General features: G+C 39.8%; 1 protein-coding gene across 9 annotated transcripts in view; it reads left to right on the forward strand.

The window, feature by feature from the left end:
* The window catches only part of LOC109916843 (receptor-type tyrosine-protein phosphatase mu), a 786,238-nt gene that overhangs the window by 713,472 nt on the left and 54,765 nt on the right, over positions 1–18,001 (forward strand). The gene's annotated exons all lie outside the window — the stretch shown is intronic.

An 18,001-nucleotide genomic window follows, 5' to 3' on the forward strand; every position in this document is an offset into this window, starting at 1 on the left:
AACATAACCACTGAGCCAATGACCAAAGTGCCACTGATAGGCTTGTACATTCTTGGTTCAATGGCAGAGCAGGCTTGGGAGATGGCCTTAATTGTTCACAGTTCCTGCCTCTAACTTGTGCCATTTACCTACCTCAAGCAATTGGACTCTTGTTTTATTCTTCTCCTAGATTTGCTGTATTCTGAAAGGACGGAGTTAGTGAGTGCTTACTGAGGACAAACGTGCACTTGAGATTTTTTTCATTTTGAGCTTACACTGAGTGTGAACAGCAGCAAATTGAAGCAAATTGGAAAGAAAGTGACTCGAGTGTAAAGCCAGGAAGGATTGTTGAGTAGAATCTTTAAATTAAATTTTAAAAAACCCAGCCTCTTTTGTTTTAAATCCCTCATTAGTACACAGGGATGCTCAACGAAAGTCACTTAATATGTTCCATCCTGGGAGAATTTTTTACATTTCCCTTGTTTGAAGTAAGATGGTTTCAATTCTGATTTTTTTTCCCAGAGTAGTGTGAGATTTGCTGTCTGTAATTCTGTGGGATAGATATGGAAGATGAGTTAATATGTACACAGTCAGACTTCATTACCTCTTCCTGTTGCATCCAACTTGTGAGAGGCAGTTACACTCCAAGACGGGGTTTCCCCTCCTAAAAGAGCTGGTAAATAATCAAGGGAGGGGTGTTGGCACCAGGGAGATGCCTGGCACAGGGGATATACCTGTCACCTCAGAAATCAGGTTCTAGGAAAGGTGGTCCAAGATCAACCTTCCTGATCTGTCAATGGAGGCCCTTAAATGGTCATAAGGATGTCATCCTGCTGGACTGCAATTGTTGAAGCTCCAGGCAGCACAAGAAAGAGTTGGCCTAATTAGCAGGTTAACTGGTGAGGGCAAAGCTGTCAGTTGCTGGGGTAATGTAGGGGATGGGAAGCTGAAGGGAGGGAGCGTGGAGATGCTCCATTGATCTGCTCTGATATGTGCACAATTGAGAGTCTTGATGTAGGGCGGTCAGGTGGCCTCTCAGAACCATCCCCTCCTGCCCTTTATTCTTACTCCACCCCACCAACCAAACCATATCCACCAACCTTAGAAACCCCACACAAACGACACTTTGGGCTCCAAGAGGAGGTGTCGTGGCAGCATCCATGATGCTGGAGGTACCAGCTTCAGATTGGCCAGCAGCTCCAAATAGGTGGAACTTCCAGGTCCAGCTTCAAAATTCCAATCTACTGCCAGTGTCTCAAGTAAGATATGGGTTTCACTCCATGAAACTTTCCTGGTTCCAGACTTAGAGTTAAAATGGGATAGTCCAGGCCTATGTGCCTCTTGTGATCATCCAGTTTCCACTGAGGCGAAGTCACCAGCAATGGAACAGCTAATCGGTTTGTGCAGCATCTGTGGAGAGAATCCAGAGTTAACGTTTCAGGTTAACTCAGACCTGCTGAGTTTTTCCAGCAATTTCTGTTTCTGATTTCCAGCATCCACAGTTCTTTCGGTTTTTTGTTTAAGCAGTTTGTGGCTGTGTTTGCCTCAAAAGCATTGTCAAGAAATCAGCCTGCCCACTGAATTTATTAGGTGCCTAAGTAGAACAGCAAAAAATTGCAGTGTGTTAAAGTGCTTCACATATAATTAACATTGTTGAAACACAGTGATGCAGGCAAAAATTGCAGCCATTATTGTAAAGAGCAAGGTCAATTTTGACTTCTTACACCCACTTTTAATGGAAGTGTAAGACCACAAAGTTAATCGGTAGCTTTATCACCGTGATCAGCCCAGGGATGGAGCTGGCTACGATTTCCAAAGAGGCTGGTTAAAGTAAACGGTGGAATTGGAATGATTGAAAGTTAAAGTTAGGATCCTGATGACAATTTTCAGGACCACTGTCTAGAGGCTGCATTGAAACCGCATAGCCCAATATTTACTGACAGTGCATTGTATAAGGGTTCCCAAATGTAATTTTGTTTGTTGAGCTGGTGGGAGCACCCATGTTAATTCGGGCTTCATGTAAAATCAGCAGTCCTCTGCTGGTCCAGACCAAGCTCCACCAAGACCTGTTTGATGTCCACAAGTCTTCTGAATATTGGTGACCTCTTCACTGCTTGAAGGGACAGTCTCACTGAAGCAAATTCAATCACACAAACATCCCAAGGTCACTAATGGAATGCGTGACCAGGGAGTTCATTACAAGGGGAATATGAATCAGAATTCCAAGAGAACTCCTTACTCTTCAAACAGTGGGATTCAGATTGATTAGAAGATTCAAACGGGCAGAGAGGACCTTGATCTATAACAGCCTCAAAGCTGACAAAGCATCAATTCCTCAGTGCCACACTACATTGTAAACTAGGACAGAGTGCTCAAACCCATTAGTGGGGCCAATGACAGTGCTAAGTCCCCAGACACTAAAGATAACATGGTGCTTCAGTCTTTATTTTGTTATATAAAGTCAATATTAATGTCTTCATTTTTAAGTATGAGTACAGCTGATCTCTCTTTAACCCATTAACATTTGATTACGATGTTGTTTGAAAATCAGGTTTTAAAATATTATAACATATTGATGTCAATGTATAGCAGTAAATACAATATAGCACAGAAACAGGCCATTCAGCCCCACCAGTTTATGCTAGTGATTTAATCCTGAATAATAAAGTTGGTGGCAGCATTGGTCATTTAGTTTATCCACTCTGTCTTACCCTGGTATTTACAGTAGATTATTAACAGCCTCTCAAACAGAGCAACCCTTGTACACCAGTGATCTGATGCCCAGATGTACTTCAATATGGAGCTAATTGAGTTGCAGTCTGTTTTGATTCAAAATAATCATCATAAAAAACTGACTGAAAGTCTGTGGGAGAATGTCTCAGAATATGGGCTCTCCTATTTTAATAGAAAAATAATATAAATGCAGACATTTATTTTGATGCTATGGAAACCATGCTAATAAAAAGCAGGGAACAATCAGGGCAAAGGGAACTCCCACTAGACTTTCCTTTCCCTTTAAGTAACTCCTGTCAGGAGTCAGATATGTTCCAGAAATTTCCATTTGTGGGTTTGCCATTGCTAATGCCACTCATAAATCATTCTTTCTAAATATTATTTAAAGGATTAGCCTAAACAGGGTTTGAACACTTGACTCCTGTAAAAAAAATACAGGTTTTAACAAGATACATGACAAATGGATTGCATGGCCTCTATATAATGCAGGGTGAAATGGTTGGAGAACTAGCAAGGGGAGAAGACTAGAGACTGAACATATTTGTGTTCCCTAGAACTTAGAGGCTAAAAAGGTGACCTGCTCAAAACTTTCAAGATATTAAAGGAAATGGTAGTGGTGTGTTACGGTTCACTCAAAGTCTAGGTTGCTATGGTATTGTGCACTTTTACATGTATGTTGGCAATTAGATAGTGATGGTCATGGTGTGAATTTGCCTCCAGCAGGATGTCCTACCTAGTGTGGCAATGCTTATGCTATCTCCTGTCACACAAGAATGTAGACATGGATATCATGGTATTGAAGAATCCAACAGATATTAATTAAAGCTGTTATGTACAAACATCACATTCACAGTCACAACATTAAGCTATTACAATAGAGCAGAAGCATATGCTTCTGGTAGTGTGTTATGCTTCAAGCAATCTTAAAGTAAGATGGAGTGTGAAACTTTGTATCCTCATGTCATATGCCTGTGGTACAATTATGATGCCAAACTGACATACTGACCAGGAGAATGGTCTTTATGCACAATTTGGAAACAATATTAATCTTGAAGCCATGACAACTGAGCTGTTTATTCTCACCAGACACATTTCGCTTGACTGAATGATCTTACTTCTGAGGTTGGACAGTTATTACTGATTGCATTACGAAACAGTGACACTTTTTTGAACAAGATCAGTCATCATTTTGTTCATGATTCTTAGGCTGAATTTTAAGATTTTTGTCTTGCAGCTCTGTTTAATTGATGGATACCAGTCGAGACTCCAATATTCTTTCCACAGCAAATGGCTGCCCAAGAATCACTCACATTCTTGCTACTTGCCATTGGAGTGTGTAGGAATGACTTGCAGGTTAATACTCGTCCTTCTTGGCTGAGTTCTGAATGCAAATGCTGTGGTATTTCCACAGGTGATCGCTTTTGCTACGTTATTTGCCACTACCGCCAGTATACAGTACTGAGTGAAGGTTGATTGAGGTTGTTCACTGCCACCAGTCCTTCTATAGCCCAAGAGAAAAATAAAGACAATCTAGAAATATGTGGTAGAGCATACACCACTGTAGAGCAATCACAGAGGAAGGCCCCATTCTTAGTTAACAAGAGGTTAATTGCATAATAACAGTAAGTACATTTGTTCAGGCATAACTGCTAGAACGTTACAGAACCAGTACAGACCGTTTGCTCCTTCCAAAAACTTGAATAGAACTTTTATCTCCTTTCACAGACTGTGTTTAACAACAATAGAGTGGGTAGAGGCAATGGAAAATGAGCATTAACCTTTTCTAAACCTTTATCTTAACAAACATCTACCTTGCCCATCAAGTCCTGAGATGGAACTTGAACACAGGACTTATGGCAGGGTTAAGGATGCTGCCCATTGCACGATAAGATCCTCTGTTGAGTGAAATGGACAAGGTGGATTGGGAGAATTCAGGCTACAAAAATTAGAACTGCAACTTGCAGAATGAAATGTAGGATACCTTTCATCACACAAAACAATGATAAAAGTTCAAAGCAAATAAGAATGGTTCTTGTTCATTTTAAAATTAAGAATAATAGATATCTGTTAATCAAAGTTGTTGCAAGCTATAAGCAAAATTAGATACAAAGAGTGTCATGAAAGCTTTCTGATTTTTATATGTGAAATAACATTTTTAGGATTTAGATTTTAAAATAGTGGCATATGGGGTTGGTATTATGATTTTTTTCTTCAAAAGATAAGTACTAAACTAGGTCAGACACTCCTGGAAGGACAGTGACCTGTCCAGTATGTATCAAAGATCAGGGATAAGAACAGAGATAGCTGGAGAAACTCAGCAGGTCTGGCAGCATTTGCTGAGAGTGAAATATGCTGCCACGCCTGATCTTCACCAGCAATATCTGTCTTCTGAAGCTCACTAACTTGTTTTTTGTTTGGGATAACCAAAGATTGATTTTAGTTTAAGAAATCCAAACATTGAAAGCTTTTAGATAGATTTCAGAGCAGACCTATACACGGTCAAAAGCAAAAATAGTTTCTTGATGAGAGAGGAGTATAGAACAGTTCAGTGAAAGCACAATTGCTCAATAGAAAAGTTTGGTTGATCAAACTTACAAACCAGAAGATTTTGGTTAGAAATCTTCAGGTTATTTAGAATAGAATATCCTTTATTGTCACTTGTACTACAAACAAAAGAATAGGAGTACAGTTAGAAGTTTTACAATGGCTGCTTTTTAATGGCGTCATCTTAGGTACAAGTTCTTAGGTACAAATCTCACAGAGTGAAAAAATAGTGTTCTTGTACAAGGGAAAGCATAAGCATTACCTCCCAAGGTAGTTACAACGCAGTGAAAAGGTTTTAAATTACAGTCTGATAACAGCCACTCAGCATGTGGTACCAGGCCCAAGTCCAGCAATTGTCCCGCATCGCTCCAGCCTCCAGTCTGCTCCTTACCGACACACAGCAGCAACAAGGTAAGTCGCGCTGTCACGGATTCGTACCTCGGCCCCTCCATCGCTCTGGGACTCGGCCCCTCCATTGCTCTGGTACTCGGCCCCTCCATTGCTCTGGTACTCAGCCCCTCCATCGCTCTGGTACTCGGCCCCTCCATCGCTCTGGGACTCGGCCCCTCCATCGCTCTGGGATTCGGCCCCTCTATTGCTCTGGGACTCAGCCCCTCTATCGCTCTGGGACTCGGCCCCTTCAATGCTCCGGGGACACGGTCTCTCTGTCGCCCGGGGGATGCGTCCTCTCCGATGCTCCAGGAATGCACATCCTCTGTCGTTCCGAGGACACAGCCTCTCCGTCGCTCTCAGGCTGCCTTCTCCTGTTCGTGCCACTGGCTCCCAGGACTCGCTGCCTGCGTGATGCTCCGGGGCTGCTTCCCCACATAAAGCTGAGAAACTCTAACCCTTCCGTTTTGTGTGTATTCGTGTAAAAACAATTCACTGTGGAAAAGTAAACTGGGGAGAAACAATTAAATCAAACCTAAACATTTGACATACAGGGATAATTTCTTTGGATTTGTATCTCTGTAAACAGATAGTGTCGGCAAACAGGATGAGACTTTGCTGTATGTTTTAAGATCTTTCACACTGTGTTCTATGTTTACATTATGTGGTTATTTACTAAGTTGTTTTCTTTTGTGTATAAAAAAAAGTTCTGCTTTAAGGAAATATATCAATCCCGTGTACCTGTGTTTCATTGTGTGCCAACCATGTTAACGTTTGTTTTGAAAAGCATATGATTTATCAAGCCAAAATTCACCTTTCAGTATCTCTCCATTCTAAGGCAAACAATCCTAGACTGTCTCATCTTTCCTCATAACTACAGTTTTCAAGCCCTAGCATTATTCTTGTCAACATCTTCAGTACTCTCTCCAGAACAATTGTGTCCTTCCTGTAATATGATGAACAGAACTAAACACAAATTCCAGCTGTGGCCTAAGCGGTGTCTTGTATCATTATAACATTTCAAATCTGCTTTTACATTGTATATCTTATCCATTAAGTGGATGCATCCATATGCTTTCATTACCACATTGTCTTCCCAATCCTGCCAAGGACCTGTGTTTTTGCACTCCAAGATCTCTTACTTTCTGTTCCCCACCTCAATAACCTTCTACTGATTGGGTATTCCCAAGCTTTATTCACCTTCTCCAAATGCATTACCTTGCACTTCTCCAGATTGAATTCCATTCCTCACTTTCCACCGACTTGACTAAGGCAGACATTCTCCTCATTATCAACCACACAACCAATTTTTATATCATCTGCAACTTCATAAACATGTTTCTCACATTTAAGTCCAACCTATTCATGCATACCACAAACAGCAAGGGTTTACTACTAGAAGGCACTTCACATTTGCAAAATTGTCCATCAGCCATTACTCTTTCTTTCCTGTCACTGAGCCAGTTTTGGATCCAACTTGCAGCATTCCCCTCTCTCCCATGAAGGATTTCACTTTCCTGACCACTCTGTCATGTGGGACCTAGTCAAATACCTTACTAAAGTCCAAAACCAAAATGCAGTGTGCTATCCTCATCAATCCCCTTTGTTATTTCCTCAAAATATGTAATTAAGGCAATAAGACATGTCATTCCTTTAACAAAACCACAGTATCACCTCTAGTGACCATTTATCCAGTCTCTCACAAATGATTTTAATACTTTATCCACCACTGAAATCAGACTGACTAGCCTACAAATACATAACAATGGCATAATTCACAGAACCTCCAATCCTCTGGTACGTCATCCATATCTAGTGAGGATTGGAACGTGATCCTCAGAGCATCTGTCATTTCCTCCCTGGCCTCCCTTAATGGCCTGGGATGCAATCTATCTGGCCTTGATAATTTATCTATCCTCAATGATGTTAGTCCCTCCAGTAATTTCTCTTTCATTATGCTTATTGCGTCTAATATTTCACATTCCTCCTCCTTAACTGGAAAATCTGCATCTCTCTCCTTTGTGAAGACAGAGATAAGGTATTCATTGAGATGCTGTTCTCATCTTCTATATCCACACATAAGTTATCTTCTTTATCTCTGAAGGCCCCTACCTGTGCCTTAGCTAAACTCTTGCTTTTAATATACTGATAAATGCTTTCTAGGTTTTCCTTGATTTTACTGGCCAATATTTGGTCATTTTTAAATGCTTGCAGACAAAAGGAATAGTGCAATATTGCTGTAATAGAGTTTAATAGTCTGAAGAAAATGTAAAATAACAGAATTAAAGCAGCATAGATTTAGTTAAATAGACATTTGAAGAGAACAGATTACAATCAACACTTAGATACTGCTGATATAAAACAACTTTAGTTAGAATATGAATAAATTGTCACATTAAGAAGAAAAAGTAAAATGCTTCCTAAAATATTCAACCTTGAGACAGGCCAAGCAGAAGATAATGTTGGACATGTAGCAGCAGCAGTTCTTGAGGTACAGAATTAATTCAAAATTGTACATTAAGTCTGAGGATGAACAAATTAGTACATTATTGTATTCAGCAGACCAAACAGCAAATACCAAAAGTCTGTGTAAGTGCTGTGGAATAATAAGACTCACCAGTACAGGGAATGCCGTGACCTGACAAAAGAATGCTAAATAAAAACCGAAAGAACTGTGGATGCTGTAAATCAGAAACACAAACAGAACCTGCTGGAAAAGCTCAGCAGGTCTGGCAGCATCTGTGAAGAGAAATCAGAGTTAATGTTTCAGGTCCGGTGAAGGTTAGCGAATGTGCGAGACGGTACAGAAGTAGGACCCAGATTCAAAGAAGTTAAAGTAATTGGACCTTCACCTTTAGAAAGATCCTCAAAACATTCCTACAGGAAACTGGAGATCCAACTGACCTAGGTTTCAGAGAGCTTTTTTGTGTCAATGGATATCTTGTTAATTTTAAGCTTGATACAGGGATTAGAGTCACTGTTCTATCAGATCAAATACCATGGCTGAATGTACAGAAGTTATAGCCCATAGATATGAAGCTACAGGTTGCAGGAGGAACTATCCTCAACATTATAATATCCTCAACATCATAATAAAGAGTGTCAGATATCAGAAAATGTAATTCATAGTCTAGAAACCTCTCTTGAAGAAAGAAGGTTTAGTCTTCAATCTTATTTAAAAAGTAAAAATTCCTTTGAGAGGGAGATACCCTAAGTTGTTCAAAAGGTTAGACAAACTCAATACCGATTACAGCATCACATTAAGGAAGAATGCTAAACCTTTATGCCTCTTCAGACCCATGATGATTCAGCATGCCTTAATGAATCAAGACCAGAGCAGCTTGAAGAAATAACCAGAATGGCTGTTATTTCTCTAATGACAAACTGAGTGGGGTTTTTACTTAATTACTGTACCCAACCCAATGTGTCCATCAGAATATGCGTTGGCCTATCACAGCTCAACAAAGCAGTAGCTAGGGGAAATCCATTCAGATCTATAGTTAGCGAATTGGCTAAAAAAAGGAATTTTTACTGAACTCAATGCCAACAGTGGGCTTTGGCAAATGTCATTTAATAAGCAATCAAGTCTCCTGACTACACTTCTCAGTCCGTTTGGGAGACTTTGCTTCGTTGAATTGTCATTTGGGATTGCACCAGCCCCAGCAATCTTCCATATGCTACATAGATGACACATTGAAAGATAGGATACACGGCCAGAGGCTCCATGCAGTTCTGAAGTGTCTCCAGGCCAAAGAGCTCAATGAAAAGAGCAAATTTTCCAAAGAACTTATTCACTGCTTGGGATAAATCTTTCATAAAGATCGGATAAGACTGATTTGACAGAAAACAAAGTTGTTAAAGCATTTCATACTCCAAAATCAGTTTACAATCTTCAAAGATTTCTAGGCATGGTAAACTATCCACCTCTTGTGGGGAGGTGATGGCCTAGTAGTATCATCACCGGACTGTTAATCCAGAGACCCAGAAAATGTTCTGGGGACCCGGCTTCAAATCCCACCGCAGCAGATGATGGAATTTGAATTCAACAAAATATCTGGAATTAAGAATCTAATGATGACTGTGAATCCATTGTTGATGGTCTGAAAAAAAACAATCTAGTTCATTAATATCCTTTAGGGAAGGAGGTAACCATCCTTACCTGGTCTGGCCTGCATGTGACTCCAGCAATGTGGTTGACTCTTAACTGCCCTCTGGGCAATTAGGAATGGGCAATAAATGCTGCCTAGCCAGCGATGCCCTCATCCCATGAATGAATAAAAGAAAACAACAATGACTGAATTATTGAGGCATCTCCTCCAGAAGACTCAAGGCTGGGGCTCACTTCAAGTGGATGAATTCCAATAAATCAAATAAAAACCGAAAGAACTGTGGATGCTGTAAATCAGGAACAAAAACAAAGGGTCACCAGACCCGAAATGTTAACTCTGTTTTTCCCTTCACAGATGCTGCCAGAACTGCTGAGCTTTTCAAGCAACTTCTGTTTTGTTCCAATAAATCAAAGAGTTGATGCAGAGCACGGCTATCTGGCCATTGAAATCCATCCTTTCCAACAATCATATGAATGCTTTAGTGACTGGCATAGGAGCAATGCTGTATCAGGAGCAACCAGTCAGACATTGGTATATCATTTCTCCAAGGTATTGTCAGATATGACGATTCGCAATGCAGTTATAAATAAGAGTGTCTTTCTGTCACACGGGCATGCAAGAGGTTTTCAGAGTACTTCTTTAGCCTCAAAGTTCTCCTAGAAACAGACGATAAACTGGTTGTCCTCCTAATCAATGCATAAGAGCAGCTGGGATGTCTTCACAGATATGGAAGTTCCAACTCCACCTTCTGAGGCTTGCCTATGAGGCCAAATATGTGCATGCGAAGCTACAAACAATGGCACATGTGTTCTCCAAAGTGATTGCCGATAGCCTTGCTGGTGAAATTGAATCATATACTCAACCACATCGATACAGTGGCACGATCAAATCCAGCAGGAACAAAAGAGAAAATGTGGTGCCGTATGTCAGTATAGTATTGAAGGATTGCCAAATCAAAGACCATGAGTGGTTGCCCATGAGAAACTGTGTTGAGCATTGACAGCATTTTGCCATTATAAGTAACTCGTTGGTATTTGATGAAATACCGGTCGCTCCAATTTTGCTGTTGGACAACATCGTCGCTGAGATATTCCAGGGGCACTCGGGGATTACCAAGTGCAGAGCCAGGTTTCCAGTATTAGTGGAATAACCAGGGATCTCAAAATGTTAATGCTGAATTTTCATTCAGGCCCGCCAGTCATGATAATTTCCCACAGTCTTTGAGTGGACAATCAGGCAGTCTAGCACAAGGGCCCAATGGAGACAGATGTGTCATCTCTGGCTCTTCAAGTTGTAATGAGACTTGACTAATTAATTGTATGTATTGTTATCATGTTATAAATTATGCCTTGTTATGTAATTCAAGTGCCTCTTCTGGTTAAGTCTCTTGTAATCTATTCTTTATCATTGACAATTATGCAGAGCCTTACACTCAGCACAGGATTGGAGGCAGCAACTCCATCCTAAAAGCCACCAGTAGTTGGTACCCAGAGTTCAGTGTGAGGCAGATGTGATTTTAATGATAATTGATTATAGTTTCAAACAGAAACTAGATTTCCATTTAAGATTTATTAATTAAATTTAAATTCTGTCAGCTGCTTTAGTAGGATTTGAACCTATGTCCTCAGAGTATGAGTCTGGACCTCTGGATTACTGGACCAGTGATATTACCACCACACATCGTCTCCCTTCAATATGACAATAATTAAAATAATTCTGGATGTTTGAGTAGCTTTATTGCTGTAATTAGTGTTAGCTTCAGCCTGATAATGTGAGATGACCCAGAGCTAGGAACCTCCCTAGACAGAGATACTTATTGACAGACTGTGTTAATTCCTACTGAGTCATGAACAAGATTTCATTACTTTCCCGGCAATTCAGAATGACCTGGGGATGAGGGTGGGATGAAATCTTCCACCAGCATTGCAAAATGTGACCACATCAAAAATAAATGGCACTGAAGACCACAGTGTTGCCACTTACCTTTTGTCAGATGCAGCATCTTCTGCATGAGGACTTCTGATTATATGGTTTGTTTCTCAGTCATGTTCTGGCAACTTATGGGATGTGGCTCAGGAAACTACTGACCTTTAGGATTTTCTGCCCCTGCCAATGAGTTTAGGGGGAACTATATTACTGATAGACGACAATTCAGGGTCAGAACACACGCCTGAGGGAATTAGCAACAGAGACCAACATCTGCTTCTGTAGAATGTGCTTCACAAAACTGAAATTACTTTTTCTGAAACTCTGTGCAGTCCAGTCTAATCTAGGCCCTGAGCAAAGCAATGCCAAGGCCATGGGCTAAGGTAAGTAATACTTTTACAATTGTAGCTAAGATTTGGTCCAGTTCCATGGACTTCAAGCCAAAGTAATTCCATTTATCTTGCTGTCCTTATTCTATACTCTGTTCCCTTCAAAGTGAGGGGCATGGCAAATAATCCAGCAACAGACGTGACCAGGGCTGGGGTCAGAAATTCGGAAACACTTGATGCCAATGATGAACAGCAATCCGTAAAATGGCATCTCACAGTAGAATCCATCTTGTGGCACAGAATGTGGTGTAATAGAAGAGCTGCCTTGATGCCATCACAACAGCTTCCACTGGCATAATGCCTTTGATGTGGTAAAGCATCCATAGTACTGCACAGAAGTTCCAGCAGCCAAAGTGTTGACAAGGAGAGTCAGCAACTGTCATGACCACATGTATTGTGATATAAATTGAGCATTGACTTATTTTCAACAAAGATGTGGTGCAGTATTGAATCCATGCTCATCCTTAACTGCAGCTTCAGCGCAGTACTGAAGGAACCTTATACAGTCAGATGCGATTTTGAATGTTACATTAAGATATCCTTGTCTGCCCTCTCAATGGATGTGAAAGATCTCATGACATAATTGGAAGAAGAGCAAGGTAAATCACCCCTTTGTGCTGACCAATATTTACCTTTTGAACAAAACAGATTGTCTGGACGATACTGTTAGTGGAACCTTATTGTGCAGAATTTAGCTACTGCATTTCCTAAACTGCAGCAAGTAACTACACCCCAGAATACTTCATTGGCTGTAAATCACTGTAAGACATCCTACAGTTGGGAAAAGGAATATAACTGAAAACTTGTCTTGCTTTCTTATTGGACAGAAGCACATATGGCAGTCATTAGTATAACTTACTGTAAGCTGTTATTATACGTCCCCAGGAAAAGCATGAAATCAGGCATGCGTGACATTTAACAAGTAATGTGCTGCAGCATAATTTGTTTCCTGAAAGTAATTTAATCATAATAGTTCTTAATTAGAGTAAAAGTACCAGCACGTCGTAGTACAAATGTGTTCATTTTGCATATGTAGCTCAACTATTACTGTAACAAATATACGCTTGAGAGGTGAAGCAAATGTTGCAAGGTGGACCCACTTCTCATTTTGATGCCCTGCAGTACTTGAGATAATTAATGATCAAAAAGGCAATGTTCACTTGTTGAGCACTGAGTTAAGAGGTGTCCTCAGCATCAGAGTTTATACTGTATGAAATTCAGGACTCTTTCATTTCCTTTCCTGTAAACAAAAAGTGCTGGGGAGCAGCATTGGGAGAATAGAAGGAAAGTAGGAAAGAACTTAAACAAGGAATTAGAAGGGCTAAATGGGGTCATGAAAATTCGTTAGCAAACAGGATTAAGGAGCATCCCAAGTTAATGTTTTGAGTCTAGATGACTCTTCATCAGAGCGCTGATGAAGAGTCATCTAGACTCAAAACATTAGCTTGCTTTCTGTCCATGGATGCTTTCTGACCCACTGTGATCTCCAGAATTTTTGTTTTCAGTACAGATTCCAGCATCTGCATTAATTTGCTCCTTCATTCTGTTTCCCTTTGGTATAATTACAGCATTATTTCTCAGTGATACACTCATGCAGGCTGAACTCAAGCCTGGTGACATTTCTTATGCAAGTAAATCCTCGTCACATACAGTGTGAATGCAGCTTTTTGTACATTTTATACAAAGCACAGGAAGAGAAGTCTCTACATACCTGAGGTCTTCACCTGTTTTGTTAGAATTTTGGCCTGTGCAGAATTTGTAAATGCAGCGTAGTCACAAATAACCTATTCTTTCTTTGCCTTCCTTGATTGACTTGCATTGACACAGTGCTTTCCCTCTGGGTGTCCGAATATCTTCAGAATCAATGAAAGCTTTTATTTAATTATTGAAGGGTGGCCCCTGTTGTGTTGAGAAACATGGCAAACAGTTTGGATGCAGCAGGCTCACACAAGCAACTGTGACAACATCATTAGCTCATGATGTTTGAAGGATAACAAGGAAAATGCTTTGAACGGTTGGATCTTTTACATCCCCAGGAATTTCCACTAAATACTTCACCTGAAAGTTGGCATCTCCAACTTGCAGCTGTGCTTCAGTATTTGAATAAAGAATAACTCAGGTATAGATGATTGCACCCAAGGTGTGCCGTACAGCCACAACTTCCAACTCAAATAGGACTCCACCACTATGTGGAACCTTAATTGCTATGATTTTCATTGCATTTTCAACAATAACAATGGAAAATCAAATCACGATTCCTCCCAGATAAGCATTCGATATTCTTCCTGCTGCAGCTTTTGAAATCCAGCCCCCAGGATAAATAGGAAGCTCCTTGATTACAGAGATCTTGCATGTTTCCAAGGAAAGCAGCTCTGCAACATAAACAAGATCAGGCTACATTAGAATGGAACACGAATGGCTATCTTAAGTTCAAATAACATAGAAAATGTATGCTCATGAAGGGATGCAGAGAATCCTTGACAAAGAACCCCAATCACAGAACTTATTAAAGATAACACCATGACAGAAATTTCACAGACAGTACAGGTGGTAATTATTAACATTTTTTTGCTATTTATGAAGAGCAACTTTAAATGGAAAACAGCTTCAAAACCATTCATTCCTGTCAATTCTGAGAAGAAAGTAAAACATAAATATTTCAAAAGCAAGGCAACAAGGAGTAAATTTACTTCACTGTAAATCAGTTTGGGATCAAACAACAGGGCAAAGACAGACTGTTAATGAGAACTCTGGAGAGGGCTCAAACTTTATTAAGAATATCGTGAGGAAGAAATGGTCCCTTTGGAATTTTTCTTTTATGGAAGTTTAAATATTTTCACAAATGGGGTTATATGTTATATATACTGCAAGACATTTCCAAGGACATTTTGTCAACGTGGAAGATTACTTGTGTCGAATGTATTCAATTATTGAACAAAATTTGGGTTGAAGTGCCATATGGAACCTCTGTGAGTATTTCTGACCTGTGACAAGCTGAGGTTTTCATTAATCCTAGAAACCCCTGCCGTTGAATAATCACACTGATATAACAATGAAAGAATTGGAACTTTCACAACAGAGCTTTGGGAGTCATACATAAGAAGCGAGGAAGATATTGGACTGCACTTATGATGTCTCTAGTGGCAAGGGACTCATAACAATGCCAAGCATTTTCAGTAATACAGAGGAAGTTAGAAGGTTTCATCCAGGCTGTGGTGACAGTTTGTTAGATGGGAACAGAAATGAAATGCTTAATATGAAGAAGTAATGCAATACCCATGCAGTATTTTTAACTTCTTTGGTGTAAGTTATGTCTGTGATGGAAGTTGTAAATGTAGAGATGATACCAAAGACATTACCTGAGGATACTCTGCTTTAATGTATAAATCAGATTGCTTTCTGCTTCAAAGGAGTACGCTGTATATGAAGTAATATTTGCAGCAGTACAGTTTCAGTATAGTCTCAAAAAAGGAGGGAAAGCAGAAAGGCCCTGTTAGCATAACCTCTGCCTTTGGGAAATACTAAAATCCATCATTAAGTCAGTACTAGCAAACATTTATAATCAAGCAAAATCAGTGTGGTTGTATGGAAGGGAAATCACGTTTGACAAATTTATTGGATTTGTTTGAGGTTGTGACAAACGAGATGGATTAAGGGGAACAATAGATACAGTGTATTTGGTGTTCCAAAAGGTATTCAAAAAGGTGCCACATAAAAGAGCTGATTGTGTGTGCTTATGTGTGTTTGGGTGTGTTTTTTTATATATAGGGATTATAATATATATATACAATGGATTAGGTAGCCAAGAGGAAACAGGAAAATTGGGTTATTTTCAGGTTGGCAAGCTGAAAACATTAGGGTAAAGGAATTAATGCTGAGTCTTCAACTATTTGCAATCTGTACGAATATCTTGAATTAAGGAACAGAATGTATTGGAGGCAACTTTGCTGAATATACAAAGATAGTGGGAAGGTAAGTTATGAGGAGGACATAAAAACTCTAGAAAGGGATATAGATAACTTAAGTTCAAGAAGGTAGCTCACCACCACCCTCTCAAGGACAACTAAGGATGGGCAATAAACGCTAGCCAGCCAGTGATGTCCACGTTCCACAAGTGAATTAAAATAAAACAAAAATAAGTAGAGAAAGAACAGGAAGATGGACTATGTGTGGGAAAATATTCTTTAAATGGATAGAAATCACAGAATCCTACTGTACAGAAGGATGTAGACACCTTTGTAAATGATTCACAAGACAATTGGAAATGTGACATTTATTTCAAAGGGAATGGAGTATAAATGGAGCAAAGTCTTACTACAGTTGTACAGGGCATTGGTGAGACCACACCAAGAGTACTGTGTACAGCTTTGGTCTCCTTATTTAAGCAGAGTTATACCTGCATTGAAAGTAGTTCAGACAAGGTTCACCAGATTAATTCCTGAGACGTAGGTTTTGCCTTTTGCAGAAAGGTTGAGCAAATTGGTCCTATGTTCATCGACATTTAGAAGAACGAAAGGTGATCTTTTTCGCACATCTATGATTCTGCAGGGGCTTAGTGGGGTAGATGCTGAGAGGAAGTTTGGAGGAATCAAATTTCTGAAAAAAGAGTCTTCCATTTAAAGTGGAGATGAAAAGAGATTTTATTCTCTCAGAGGGTTATTAATCTTTGAAACTCTCTTCCCAAAATATTAGTGGAGTTTGTGTCATTGAACATATTCAGGGTAGAGTTAGATCAATCTTTGATTGACAGGGAAGTCTGGGATTATCAGCATCAGGCAAGAAAGTGGATTTGACACCACAACCAGACCAGCATGACCTTACTGAATGGCAAAGCCAGACTCAATGGGCCTAATGCCTGCTCCTGCTCCGATTTCTTGTGGCCTTTATGGAGAAAGGGGCATTGCCATCATTCCTGTTTCCTTGATTGAATCTAAATGCCTGTTTGGTTTACAGTGGTAGACAAACAGCCAGTTGTAAGTTGTAACAAGGATGTGCTCCTATCTTAATAAGATGTAGTTTATTGCATGGTGGTGATTAGAAGCATTAGTAAGATAAGGGCCTTTGTGACACAATGGTAGTGTCCCTGCCTCTGAGCCAGAAGGTCCAGGTGTAAATCCCACCAGAGCTGTGTCATGACATGTCGAAACAGATTCATTCAAAGAATTTACATTAGTATGAGACACAATGTGATTAAAACTGTGTAGAGACTGTGGTCTGCAGTTCACAAGGTCCTAATGTGTTCTGCCTTATCACCATTCAAGCCTGTATGACTTCATCCAATTGGTTTGGAGCTTAATGCTATCTCCAACATTAACCATTTCAGGTTCATTACCTCATACAACATTTATTTTGTTCTTATTTTAGCAGATTCTCAGAACATTCCTTGATTGCCTGCAAAATGTAATCAAACTGTGGAACAAATTAACTCAGATGGCCATTGAAGTAGACATGATGAGGCAACTACAGCAATGACCACCCCCCCCCATTATATTGGGCACTGTTGCTTGCTCCATTGTGACACTGTGTAAAATATCCTGGTCAATCAATGAAAAATAAAACTACTCCCAAGCTGACATATGAAGTACGGCCATTTAGGTGAACTATCAGCATCAACTGCCAGGTGAACCATAGCCCAACAGTCAAACTGCATCAGTTAGGATTATACTCACTGGAGTTTCGAAAAATGAGGTCTTAGAAAAACCTAAATTCCTGCAATGGATATAAAGGAAACCCTGAATCTATGGGCTGTAAAATAATAAGTCTTTAACTACAATTCTGATTTCATTGACATCCAAGATTTTAGTTAAAAAGGTGCTTAGAACCACATCTCTAGCATTTTTCATAATGAAAGCTTAATCCCTTGGGAGATTGGAATCTGATCTGTGACCTCACTGTCTTAATCCTATTTTGGTCACTGTGAGTGTGGAATGG

The sequence above is a fragment of the Rhincodon typus genome, chromosome 4 (assembly GCF_021869965.1).
Source record: "Rhincodon typus isolate 14 chromosome 4, sRhiTyp1.1, whole genome shotgun sequence".
Classification (NCBI taxonomy): Eukaryota; Metazoa; Chordata; class Chondrichthyes; order Orectolobiformes; family Rhincodontidae; genus Rhincodon; species Rhincodon typus.